The following is a 13,496-nucleotide window of genomic DNA, read 5'->3' on the forward strand; positions in this document are numbered from 1 at the left end:
GAGAGTGTCATTTCCCCAAATTTGAAACTCTTATTCAAGGTTTCAAAGACCTCTCTGATGAGGATAGGCTACCCGTCCTGTTGGGGGAGGACGCAGAGAGCTGTGGGTTGGCAGCGCACTACATTGCTGCCTGCCATAAGTTGAGGGACAGTGTCTGACAGACCAATCAACCTGCACATGTCCTTTACTGTATATTTATTGTTATTGTTGAATGTATGGTTATTTTGACCCTTGGTTATTGTTGTTACTGTTGTCCCGTTGACAATTTTGATTCTCATTTTTACATTGTAAACAAGCTTTGGCAATATGTACATTGTTACGTCATGCCAATAAAGCAAATTGAATTGAATTGAATTGAATTGAGAGAGAGAGAGAGAGAGAGAGAGAGAGAGAGAGAGAGAGAGAGAGAGAGAGAGAGAGAGAGAGAATAGAGAATAGAGAATAGAGAGAGAGAGAGAGAGAGAGAGAGAGAGAATAGAGAATAGAGAATAGAGAGAGAGAGAGAGAGAGAGAGAGAGAGAGAGAGAGAGAGAGAGAGAGAGAGAGAGAGAGAGAGAGAAAGAGAGAGAGAGAGAGAGAGAGAAAGAGAGAGAGAATAGAGAATAGAGAGAGAGAGAGAGAGAGAGAGAGAAAGAGAGAGAGAGAGAGAGAGAGCGAGAGACTGTGGATTTCCTGGTCTTCCTATAGGTCTGTCTTCCTCTTGTAAACTGTCCCCCCCCCCCCCCCCCCCCCCCCCCCCCCCCCCCCCCCCCCCCCAGTCTCTCTGTGATGTTAATCAGGTTGATCACAGCCAACACACCTGCTCTACAGTAAGGTCCATCCCAACTTGATGACTTCCTGACTTCCTGCCGCCATAACCACAATATCTCCCTCCAACAGGTCTTAGCAGGTGCGCTTCCTGAGGTTCCACAGTAGCTAGTACTGAGCCTGGCCTCAATGCACTGTTATTACACTTCTTCATACGGTGTTAGTCCAGACATACTATGAAATAGCATCATAGAGCAAAATAGAGGGGACACAAAGACATACAGTATCATGTAGTGTTGTAAAAATCTGTATCCTGAAGACATTTATCTCAAATATTCAAGTACTGTTGACCGTCTTGTCAACCTGACGCCTCTCTGTAAACTGCCTGATGATTCATGTGATTAATGTTGCCCTGGTGTGGTTTTCCTTTCTCCCTCCTTCCTCTGTTCAACAGAGCTGAATAGTGTGAATACGTAACAAGACAACAAATGTGGAGCAGGTACAGCAGCCATTTTGCCTCAAGATGTATAGTAGATCAAAGAATCTCCTGTCACTAACTAGTCTTTGGTCTGTCAGTTAAATCCTGTTCTACGAGTTTCACTGTAGACAATGTGCATTTTGTCCCATGTAGACAGTTGTTTTCAACACGTGGGTTAAAAGAGGACAGAGTATACAGTGGAGGAGAAAAAAAACAAGTTAAAAAGGAGAGTGAGATATTCTGTCTCAGATATATACTGGTCATATTGTCAGGTCATTGGTGAATGTTTTGCATCCTACTGTACAATGTCCACAGGAGGTGAACCATGCAAATACTGTATCTAGCCTGAAGCGTTATTGCGGTTCAGTGGGAAAGTGCACCTGTCACTGTTTTTTTGAATAACATATGCTACACACTTCGAGAAGAAAATTCAGGTTAAACCCCACACAGTCATTGTTGTACAAGCTTTGAAAGTTAGCTGCCATTTATATCATATTTAAAAGTATGGCAAAAATACTTTTTATGACGTTTACATAATTTGCATTGGTGAGACTACGAATACATCCTCCATTGGTTTATGATTTGACTATCGTCAGTGAATAATCCTCTGTATAGGGTTTGTTTGTTTGGCAACCATTTAAGGAATATCCAATGACAGCCAGAAGTTTAGAGACTTTTTTATTATCTGCAAGGTATTGTTGCCACCTTGTGGCCTACGATGGTTACTACATGTTCTGAACATAACTGTGTTTTTAGGTCTGACAAAGAGAGATTAGGTCTGACAAAGAGAGATTAGGTCTGACAAAGAGAGATTAGGTCTGACAAAGAGAGATTAGGTCTGACAAAGAGAGATTAGGTCTGACAAAGAGGGGTTAGGTCTGACAAAGAGAGATTAGGTCTGACAAAGAGGGGTTAGGTCTGACAAAGAGGGGTTAGGTCTGACAAAGAGAGATTAGGTCTGACAAAGAGAGATTAGGTCTGACAAAGAGGGGTTAGGTCTGACAAAGAGAGATTAGGTCTGACAAAGAGAGATTAGGTCTGACAAAGAGAGATTAGGTCTGACAAAGAGGGGTTAGGTCTGACAAAGAGAGATTAGGTCTGACAAAGAGAGATTAGGTCTGACAAAGAGGGATTAGGTCTGACAAAGAGAGATTAGGTCTGACAAAGAGGGGTTAGGTCTGACAAAGAGAGATTAGGTCTGACAAAGAGAGATTAGGTCTGACAAAGAGAGATTAGGTCTGACAAAGAGGGGTTAGGTCTGACAAAGAGAGATTAGGTCTGACAAAGAGGGGTTAGGTCTGACAAAGAGAGATTAGGTCTGACAAAGAGAGATTAGGTCTGACAAAGAAAATATACAAGTAATATTGAAGTCTTAGTGACACAATGCAGTTGCCCTATTAGAAAGGTAACTGTTGCCAGCTAGTGTAAAAGGCTCCACTATGGAGGATATAGCACAGGGCTGCACAATTCCAGTCCTGGAGGGACGAAAAGTTTCTGGTTTTCTTCCTCACCTTCTAATCAGGGACCAGACCTGGGACACCGGGTCTGCAATTAACTACCAGGTAGAAACAAAAAGCAGAAGTGTTTCAGCCCTCCAGAACTGGAATTGGGCAAACCTGATATAGCATAAGCCAGATCTTCAAGAGTGCCGCACTGGCATTCACCACATCTCCAAGAGAGGGCAGTAGCACGCTACATCTCCAAGAGAGGGCAGTAGCAAGCTACATCTCCAAGAGAGGGCAGTACATCTCCAAGAGAGGGCAGTACACTTCCAAGAGAGGGCAGTACATCTCCAAGAGAGGGCAGTACATCTCCAAGAGAGGGCAGACATCTCCAAGAGAGGGCAGTACACCTCCAAGAGAGGGCAGTAACAAGCTACATCTCCAAGAGAGGGCAGTACATCTCCAAGAGAGGGCAGTACACCTCCAAGAGAGGGCAGTAGCAAGCTACATCTCCAAGAGAGGGCAGTACATCTCCAAGAGAGGGCAGTACGTCTCCAAGAGAGGGCAGTACACCTCCAAGAGAGGGCAGTACACCTCCATGAGAGGGCAGTACATCTCCAAGAGAGGGCAGTACATCTCCAAGAGAGGGCAGTAACAAGCTACATCTCCAAGAGAGGGCAGTACATCTCCAAGAGAGGGCAGTAACAAGCTACATCTCCAAGAGAGGGCAGTACATCTCCAAGAGAGGGCAGTAACAAGCTACATCTCCAAGAGAGGGCATTAACAAGCTACATCTCCAAGAGAGGGCAGTACATCTCCAAGAGAGGGCAGTACACCTCCAAGAGAGGGCAGTACATCTCCAAGAGAGGGCAGTACATCTCCAAGAGAGGGCAGTACATCTCCAAGAGAGGGCAGTACACCTCCAAGAGAAGGCAGTAACAAGCTACATCTCCAAGAGAGGGCAGTACATCTCCAAGAGAGGGCAGTACACCTCCAAGAGAGGGCAGTAGCAAGCTACATCTCCAAGAGAGGGCATTAACAAGCTACATCTCCAATAGAGGGCAGTACATCTCCAAGAGAGGGCAGTACACCTCCAAGAGAGGGCAGTACATCTCCAAGAGAGGGCAGTACATCTCCAAGAGAGGGCAGTACATCTCCAAGAGAGGGCAGTACAACTCCAAGAGAGGGCAGTACAACTCCAAGAGAGGGCAGTAGCAAGCTACATCTCCAAGAGAGGGCAGTAGCAAGCTACATTTCCAAGAGAGGGCAGTACATCTCCAAGAGAGGGCAGTACATCTCCAAGAGAGGGCAGTACATCTCCAAGAGAGGGCAGTACTTCTCCAAGAGAGGGCAGTACACCTCCAAGAGAGGGCAGTACATCTCCAAGAGAGGGCAGTACATCTCCAAGAGAGGGCAGTACATCTCCAAGAGAGGGCAGTACATCTCCAAGAGAGGGCAGTACATCTCCAAGAGAGGGCAGTACACCTCCAAGAGAGGGCAGTACATCTCCAAGAGAGGGCAGTACATCTCCAAGAGAGGGCAGTACAACTCCAAGAGAGGGCAGTAGCAAGCTACATCTCCAAGAGAGGGCAGTAGCACGCTACAGTACATCTCCAAGAAACAGCAGTTTGTGAATGTCTCTACTCACCCATGTTAATTGAGAGGAGTCAGTCAACATAGATTTAAGTTGTTGTTTAATCAATAAGTAAATGATTAGTCTAATGCAACTCCTGACATTACTTAGGCCTTCCTCACCCCTCATATGTGATTATACCAGCAGCGGGACGGACACCTACAGAGACCCTTACAGAGACCCCTACAGAGACCCCTACAGAGACCCCTACAGAGACCCTACAGAGACCCCTAGAGACCCCTATAGAGACCCCTACAGAGACCCTACAGAGACCCCTAGAGACCCCTACAGAGACCCTTACAGAGACCCCTACAGAGACCCCTACAGAGACCCCTACAGAGACCCTACAGAGACCCCTACAGAGACCCTTACAGAGATCACTACAGATACCCTTACAGAGACCCTTATAGAGACCACTACAGAGACCCTTATAGAGACCACTACAGAGACCCTTACAGAGACCCCTACAGAGACCCTTATAGAGACCACTACAGAGACCCTTATAGAGACCACTACAGAGACCCTTATAGAGACCACTACAGAGACCCTTATAGAGACCACTACAGAGACCCTTATAGAGACCCCTACAGACCCCTACAGACCCCTACAGAGACCCTTATAGAGACTCCTACAGAGACCCTTATAGAGACCCTTATAGAGACCACTACAGAGACCCCTACAGAGACCCCTACAGAGACCCTTATAGACCCTTACAGAGACCCCTACAGACCCCTACAGAGACCCTTATAGAGACCCCTACAGAGACCACTACAGAGACCCTTATAGACCCTTACAGAGACCCCTACAGACCCCTACAGAGACCCTTATAGAGACCCCTACAGACCCCTACAGAGACCACTACAGAGACCCCTAGAGACCCCTACAGAGACCCTTATAGAGACCTCTACAGAGACCCTTATAGAGACCACTACAGAGACCCTTATAGAGACCCCTATAGAGACCACTACAGAGACCCTTATAGAGACCCCTACATACCCTTATAGAGACCCCTACAGAGACCCCTACAGAGACCCTTATAGAGACCCCTACAGACCCCTACAGACCCCTACAGAGACCCTTACAGAGACCCCTACAGAGACCTCTACAGTAAATACACAGAGGTTTGGGTTACAAACACATGGTTTTGGCATAGTTTAGTTTATGTCATTTCTATTAAAATAAACTACACTTTTTGAATATGAAAGGGTATTTACATTGTGTGAAGGAAAGGTGTCACTCACACATCACAGTATGAGGGATTAGTGTGTGTGTGCGTGTGTGTGTGTGTGTGCGTGCGTGCGTGCGTGCGTGCGTGCGTGCGTGCGTGCGTGCGTGCGTACGTACGTGCGTGCGTGCGTGCGTGCGTGCGTGCGTGCGTGCGTGCGTGTGTGTTATGCTGCTACAGTATTCTACACCACATAACCAGCCTTGTACCTCTAATGTACTTACCCAAAGTACAGAACTTCAGAACCTCAGACATTTACAGAAGAAGTGGTTCTGAAGAACAGGAAACAGGTTCGCTAAGCAGGGACACCTAACACTTCTGGACAGTTTTTGCTATCAAATTGAAAGAATATGCTTAATTGCAGGAGGATATGAATACAAGCAATACAATGTCTGCAAGATCCGACACATAGGATTGGCTAAAAATGACACAGTTATTTCTTTAACACTGAAGGACAGGAACCAGCCTCTTTCTAAAATGTTTTTTTTTACAACAAATCAAATTACTTTTGAAGCCCTTTTAACATCAGCAGATGTCACAAAGCGCTATACAGAAACCCAACTTAAAACCCCAAACAGCAAGCAAAGCAGAATGACGTGGAACTTAACAAGTGTTGTATCTTACTTTAACACGACCCCTTAAACAATGACAGTGAGAGCTATGGACTGTAGCAAAAGCCCCCAAACAGCAGGTAGACACTAGCATGGGTTTAGGGTTATTAAAGGAGATTGGACAGGTGTGGAAATGACCTGTGTCTGGGATCACAAATACAATGCAATCCCCATCATGTGGATCACTCAGTTCTCTTACTGCAAACAAAACTGGAATTAACTCATATACATAATCTAGTATTAGCAATAAAGAAGTGTTATACATATAATATATAAGCAAGATATTTAAAAAAGTATTGATTTTCAACATAATGTACACAAAACACAGCATAGATTAGTTCTTCAAGAACAACGAGTAATCCATAGCTCATTAGAACAACAAGCCTTCTCAAGCTTTCTCACAACTGGTATGAAACAAGTATGGTAGCCTAAAAATGTCAAATACAATGTAATACAATTTTCACAATAGGACAAAATGAAAACATGTTTGTTCCCCAGACTCCTTCATATTTCCATAATCAAAGCTACTTGGGTTCAGCAACATTGAATTCTTCTTCATTTTTCTTCTGGAAATCCTTTCCGTAGATAGATATTGGGTGCGACTGTGAGCCGTAGACAGAGAAACACAAGACAATAATTATACGGTCATATGATCCAGTGATAATGTAATGGTCGTCTGTTTGTTTTGAGAGGCAGGCTTAAATCTAATGTTGCTCAGCTATGCTTTATTTGGCGATGCATTTTTCCATTGTAGCATTGTCACCGCATCTCTTTCTCCTGTCCTGAAAGTACTTCAATGACTTTGCGTTTAGGATGAATTGTCAGTAGTTCAGTATATAACCTAAGATTTGAACAAAAGCCAATGAATGCAATCATCACTTGAATAGAGAGATGGACTAATATAGTGAGATCATTTGAGTCATCACAGAACAGCTCAGTAAAACAACCAACGATAACAGAGACAATGCGTGTGTGTGTGTGTGTGTGTGTGTGTGTGTGTGTGTGTGTGTGTGTGTGTGTGTGTGTGTGTGTGTGTGTGTGTGTGTGTGTGTGTGTGTGTGTGTGTGTGTGTTATTTGTCAAATGAAAAGACATACATTATTTTAATTAAAACAAAAACATTTTGCATGATAGAATAATGAAGTATGATACTATTTTACCAGGACTAGCAGTGAGCAACAGGATAAAAAAGTGAATGCAAAGATAATGAATTACTATTATTATTCATTATTATTATTATTTAGCAAATATTTAGGGCTAGTGGGCCTACATTTTTTTTGCCCGTTTATTGGACAATTGTTTATAAAATAAATAAATAAATAAATTAAATAGTGAGTTTATTTAAGAAGAAATTGGAGGCATGGAATAAAATCCCTCCAATAGCCGAGTTTTTCTTTAAAAATAGTTTGTTGGAAAATAATATCGTGAACTACAGCGGTAAACTGTGAGGGGCAGTGGCATGCGTCGCGCCTGCTACTCAGTCCACACCTTCAACTTCCGACAGAAAAGGTAAAATGCTCCTTTTTTTTACTCAACCATTCGTCCACCGTAAATTGCAGCGCTTTAAAGTTGTTGATCAATATGCAAAGCAGCAACGATGAATATACCACGAGCCGAGGGGTCCGGTAATTACACCTCAGGGTGGCAGCACGGTAATTTGGCGGCTCGGGGATCCTGCAATCAGCGTTCTATTCATTAACGCGGGAGTCATTTAATCTGCGGCCACTCGAGCCTGTCAATCACCCCAGCAGACACATGACATTACAAAAGCGAAATGAAAAAGTTTAAATTACCAGCCAGGCCCGCGCGTGTAACAACTCTAAACACTATATTTAGGCTGCTTTATGTAGCTGAATGGCCGTTGCCACATTGTGAAAGGACAAGGGGAGACAAACTTAATGAAACAACATCATTTTATGCATTTATATAGACACCTTTATTTCTTGAGGCTGCAACAGAACAGGCTTATAACCTATCACGTCCCTGTGCCTGGCCTACCATTTGTCTTTAACCAGCACAACAATTGCCTCATGTTAAAAGGAAATATGAAAAAGAAAAGGATTGATTGAAAGCTGCCACTCAGGGCTATTGTCTCAGGCGTGAGAGAGGACATTCTACCCTTTGCTGTTTGGGGGTGCCAGAGGGCAAGGAGAGGAAAGACCATGTAACTCTCCTTAGTTAGATAGAGTGAGGTAACCAACAGTATACATGCATAATCTCCATGATAGGATTTTGATTTCTATTATATCGTTAACACACAAGGTTTTCTGGCTGACTTAGTAAGCTACTTGAAAAATATAAGGTGAATTTGATCAACATTCTGGATCTAGTGCTTTAGTAGTCTTATCTAGAAATGTTTTCAAAAAAGTACATTGTTTTCCTGGTGGCCATGCATAGCATGTAGCATGTTGACTCTCTATGGCACACAGTGAATGGCATAACAGACCCCTCTTTTCTGCCTTCCTGTACATCCAATCAGGTCTGTCCTGAAAACCTCTCTCTGACCATAGGGGATTTGGGTTAAGGGGGATGCATGTGGCTGACATGCAGTCTGATGAAGGAGGAGAGCGGGGCTGTGAGGGCGGCCAACCCTCTCTCTCCTCTGACTGCTAATAGCAACCCCAGAGTGGGTTGTGGCTCTGCACCAACAAACCCAGACCTGGACATGGATCCAGGCCAAGCAGGCAGCATGGACAGGAACCACTCTGTCTGCATCCCAAATAGCACCCTATTCCTTACTTTTCACCCATAGGGCTCTGTTCAAAAGTAGTGCAATATGTAGGGAATAAGGTGCCATTTGGGACTCAGACGTCTCTGCTCTGTAGGCTCTGCTAGGTGGAGGGAGGGGCTTCCACATATCAGCTGTCTGATGACCTGCAGGCGTGTACTGTGTAGTCTCGGTCCCAGCCCTGCTGAATGGTGTGAGAGAGAGAGTGAGACAGAGAGAGTTAAAGAGAGAGAGAGAGAGTGAGAGAGAGAGAGTTAAAGAGAGAGAGAGTTAAAGAGAGAAAGAGAGAGAGAGAGAGAGAGAGAGAGAGAGAGAGAGAGAGAGAGAGAGAGAGAGAGAGAGAGAGAGAGAGAGAGAGAAGCAGAGTGAGATAGAGAGAGTGAGGGGCAGAGTGAGACAGAGAGAGTTAAAGAGAGAGAGAGGCAGAGTGAGGTAGAGAGAGCGAGGGGCAGAGTGAGACAGAGAGAGTTAAAGAGAAAGAGAGAAGCAGAGTGAGGTAGAGAGAGTTAAAGAGAGAGAGAGAAGCAGAGTGAGATAGAGAGAGTGAGGGGCAGAGTGAGACAGAGAGAGTTAAAGAGAGAGAGAGAGAGGCAGAGTGAGATAGAGAGAGTGAGGGGCAGAGTGAGACAGAGAGAGTTAAAGAGAGAGAGAGAAGCAGAGTGAGATAGGGAGAGCGAGGAGCAGAGAGACAGAGAGAGAGAGAAGCAGAGTGAGAGAGAGAGCGAGGGGCAGAGTGAGACAGAGAGAGTTAAAGAGAGAGAGAGAAGCAGAGTGAGACAGAGAGTTAAAGAGAGAGAGGGGGACAGAGTGAGACAGAGAGAGTTAAAGAGAGAAGCAGAGTGAGACAGAGAGTTAAAGAGAGAGACAAAGGAGAGAGAGAGGCAGAGTGAGACAGAGAGAGAGGGGTTAAAGAGGGGTTACAGCAGCACCTAGATCGTCTTCACAGGTTCTGTCAGACCTGGGCTCTGACCGTTAACCTAAAAAAAACAAATATAATGATATTCCAAAAAAGGTCGGGAAATAAGGATGACAAATATAAATTCTATTTGGACACAGTTCTATTAGAACACACCAAAAACTACACATATCTAGGACTAAATATGAGCAACACAGGTAGCTTTCACATGGCTGTGAATGAGCTGAGAGACAAAGCAAGAAGAGCATTTTATGCCATTAAAAGGAACATCAAAATTGAAATTCCAATTAGAATCTGGCTCAAAATTTTTCAATCAGTTATAGAACCAATTGCTCTATATGGCAGTGAAGTATGGGGTCCACTCTCTAATAATGAATTTACTAAATGGGACAAACATCCAACTGAAATATTGCATGCAGAGTTTTGCAAGACTGTATTGCAAGTACAAAGAAAAACTCCAAATAACGCATGTAGGGCAGAATTGGGCCAATACCCCCTCCTCATTCGAATAGAAAAAAGAGCCATCAAATTTTACAACCATCTAAAAACAAGTGACCCTAAAACATTCCATCACACAGCTCTACAATGTCAAGAGATGAAACCAGAGAAGAGTCCCCTCAGCCAGCTGGTTCTGAGGCTCAGTTCACCAACCCAAACCAACCCCATAGAGCCTCGGGACAGCCCTCAGAAAATCTGGCCCAACCAAATCATCACAAAACAAAAAGAAAAATATATAACCTATTGGAAAGACACCACAAAAAATCAAAGTAAACTTCAATGCTATTTGGCTCTAAACAGACAGTACATGGTGGCAGACTATCTGACCACTGTGACTGATAGAAAACTGAGGAAAACATTGACTAGGTACAGACTCAGTGAGCACCGTCTGGCTATAGAGACCGGTCGTCACAGACAAACCTGGCTGCCCAGAGAGGACAGGCTGTGCTCACTCTGCTCCAGAGGAGAGGTAGAGACAGAGGTGCATTTCCTACTACACTGTGACAAATACTCAGACCTAAGAGCATATTTCTTTCCCAAAATTATAACTCAATACAAAGAATTTGAAACTATAAAAGATGAAGAAAAAATCAAATATTTATTGGGTGAAAAGCCAAAATGTGCAGTTTTGGCAGCCAAATATGTGTCCTCCTGCCACAACCTGAGGGACAGCCAGTGAAAAATGCAAAGTAATGTTGATAATATTTCCCATTTAGCTTAGTTTTGTTTTGTCTTTCATACCAGGTCATATGTCTTCTCAAGTCATATTGACACTGGTCTACTACTGTTGCTTTAATTTATTGTTGTTCTGATTAATATTGTTGTTGTAGTTGTTGTTAATGGTAATCCCATGTCCACTACTACTGTTATTATTGCTGTTGGTCCCACCATTTATTTATATATAAATATATATATATTTTGTATATATATACATATATATTTGATTTTGATTTTCGATATGTATACTTTGACAATGTAAGTAATAACGAACTTGCCATGTCAATAAAGTCAATTGAATTGAATTGAATTGAGAGAGAAATCAAATCAAATTGTATTGGTCACATACACGTGATTAGCAGATGTTATTGCGGGTATAGCGAAATGTTTGTGCTTCTAGCTCCGACAGTGCACTAATATCTAACAAATTACACAACATATAGCCAACACACACATCTAAGTAGGAAAGTATTAAGACTAGAAACATATGGACGAGCAATGTCCGAGCAGAACGGACTAAGATACGGACTAAGTATAGAAAACAGTATATACATATGAGATATGTAAAGCAAGATATGTAAACATTAAGTTACTAAAATACCATAGAATAGTATGTAATCCAGTATATACATATACTGTATTCTTGGGGCTGCAGGTAGCCTAGTGGTTAGAGCGTTGGGCCAGTAACCAAAAGGTTGCTGGATCAAATCCCCGAGCTGACAAGGTAAAAATCTGTCATTCTGCCCCTGAACAAGGCAGTTAACCCACTGTTCCCTGGTAGGCCGTCATTGTAAATAAGAATTTGTTCTTAACTGACTTGCCTAGTTAAATAAAAAGTCAAAAAGGAGAGAGAGAGATGAGGAAAAGGAGAGGCAGAGTGAGACAGAAAAGGAGAGAGAGTTAAGGAGATGTAATGTTTCACTTGCTTTGGCAATGTAAACATATGTTTCCCATGCCAATAAAGCCCCTTAAATTGGAGAGAGAGAGAGGATGTCGACCTGTCATTTTTTTTCCTGCCAAACCTGCAGCAGGTCAGGAAGGGAGTTTCCTCCCAGCGGCCGGCGGTAGGAGAGGAAGAGAGGGGTCTGCAGGAGAGTGAGCTCCTGTCCAGGGGCCGCTGGGCGCGCTGTGAATCCTCTATTGTTCCCTCTCCGCTGACACCAGCCCGCCATTTCCTCTGTCATAAATCTGCCCCAGGAGGTGTCACCCCCCCCCTCCATTGTCTCTGAAGAGGAAACCTGTAGTGGAGGAGGCGGCCTGGATGTACTCGTCTTCAACCGGGTCAAAGGGCAGGGGAGCAGTTTGGTATACTCAGTGAATATGTATTGTGATTTGATATTGCGATTTGATGTTCCAAACATATTGCTCACTATATCTCTGCTGCAAGAGAGAAATAAAAGCACTGACAACACGTTTACTCACTATTAAAGAGAAGACGGGGAACAAGCTGGAGAGGAAAAACAGCACAGGAAGTGACTTGGAGGTGGAGCCTTCTCTGAATGAGATAAGATGCATCACTGTTGACTCAGTCATTTAATAGAGCCACTGACTGCTATTATCAGATTGAGTTGTCACCTTGCAGATGTCACAGATCACTACTCTGAGATTAGATTATTTGAGGACTGGATGGATTTTTCAACAATTTCGACAGAGCCCTTGCACTGTATATATCAAGTGTCTCAGAGTAGAAGTGCTGATTTTAGGATCAGTTTTGCCTTTTAGAACAAAATGAATAAGACTACATGGACAGGGGGGACCTGATCCTAGATCAACACTCCTACTCGGACACGTTTACAGCCTCTCCTAACCCAGTCCTCCTGCTGTACCTCTCAACCAGCCAGCCAGCCAGCCAGCCAGCCAGAGGTATGGTACAGGAGGACTGGGTGGGTTAGACTCCTGCTGTACCTCTCTACCAGCCAGCCAGCCAGCCAGCCAGCCAGCCAGCCAGCCAGCCAGCCAGCCAGCCAGCCAGCCAGCCAGCCAGCCAGCCAGCCAGCCAGAGGTATGGTACAGGAGGACTGGGTGGGTTAGACTCCTGCTGTACCTCTCTACCAGCCAGCCAGCCAGCCAGCCAGCCAGCCAGCCAGCCAGCCAGCCAGCCAGCCAGCCAGCCAGCCAGCCAGCCAGCCAGAGGTATGGTACAGGAGGACTGGGTGGGTTAGACTCCTGCTGTACCTCTCTACCAGCCAGGGTACAGTGTTACAGTCTAATCATGGCTCCCCTCTGGAAACCATCAACGGGGGCCAGGCCCCTGAATCATCCTCTAAATCATGCCCTTGTTCCACGTCACCGTGCTGTAGCCACCGGGGCCTCCCACTACTAACTCAAAGCAAACAATACACACATTAACGCTGAAGGAGAATGCTCGCACTAGAGGTTGGTAGGCCTCAGACCGACAGACTGGCAGGAAAGAATTCAAACCTATTACAACACTAACTAGGGTTTTTATGGAGTTGCTGAGGTCGATGTCAACTAAAGTTCTGTTTTGTTATAGAGGGTTTA

This window comes from Salvelinus namaycush, chromosome 3 (genome assembly GCF_016432855.1).
Source record: "Salvelinus namaycush isolate Seneca chromosome 3, SaNama_1.0, whole genome shotgun sequence".
Lineage (NCBI taxonomy): Eukaryota > Metazoa > Chordata > Actinopteri > Salmoniformes > Salmonidae > Salvelinus > Salvelinus namaycush.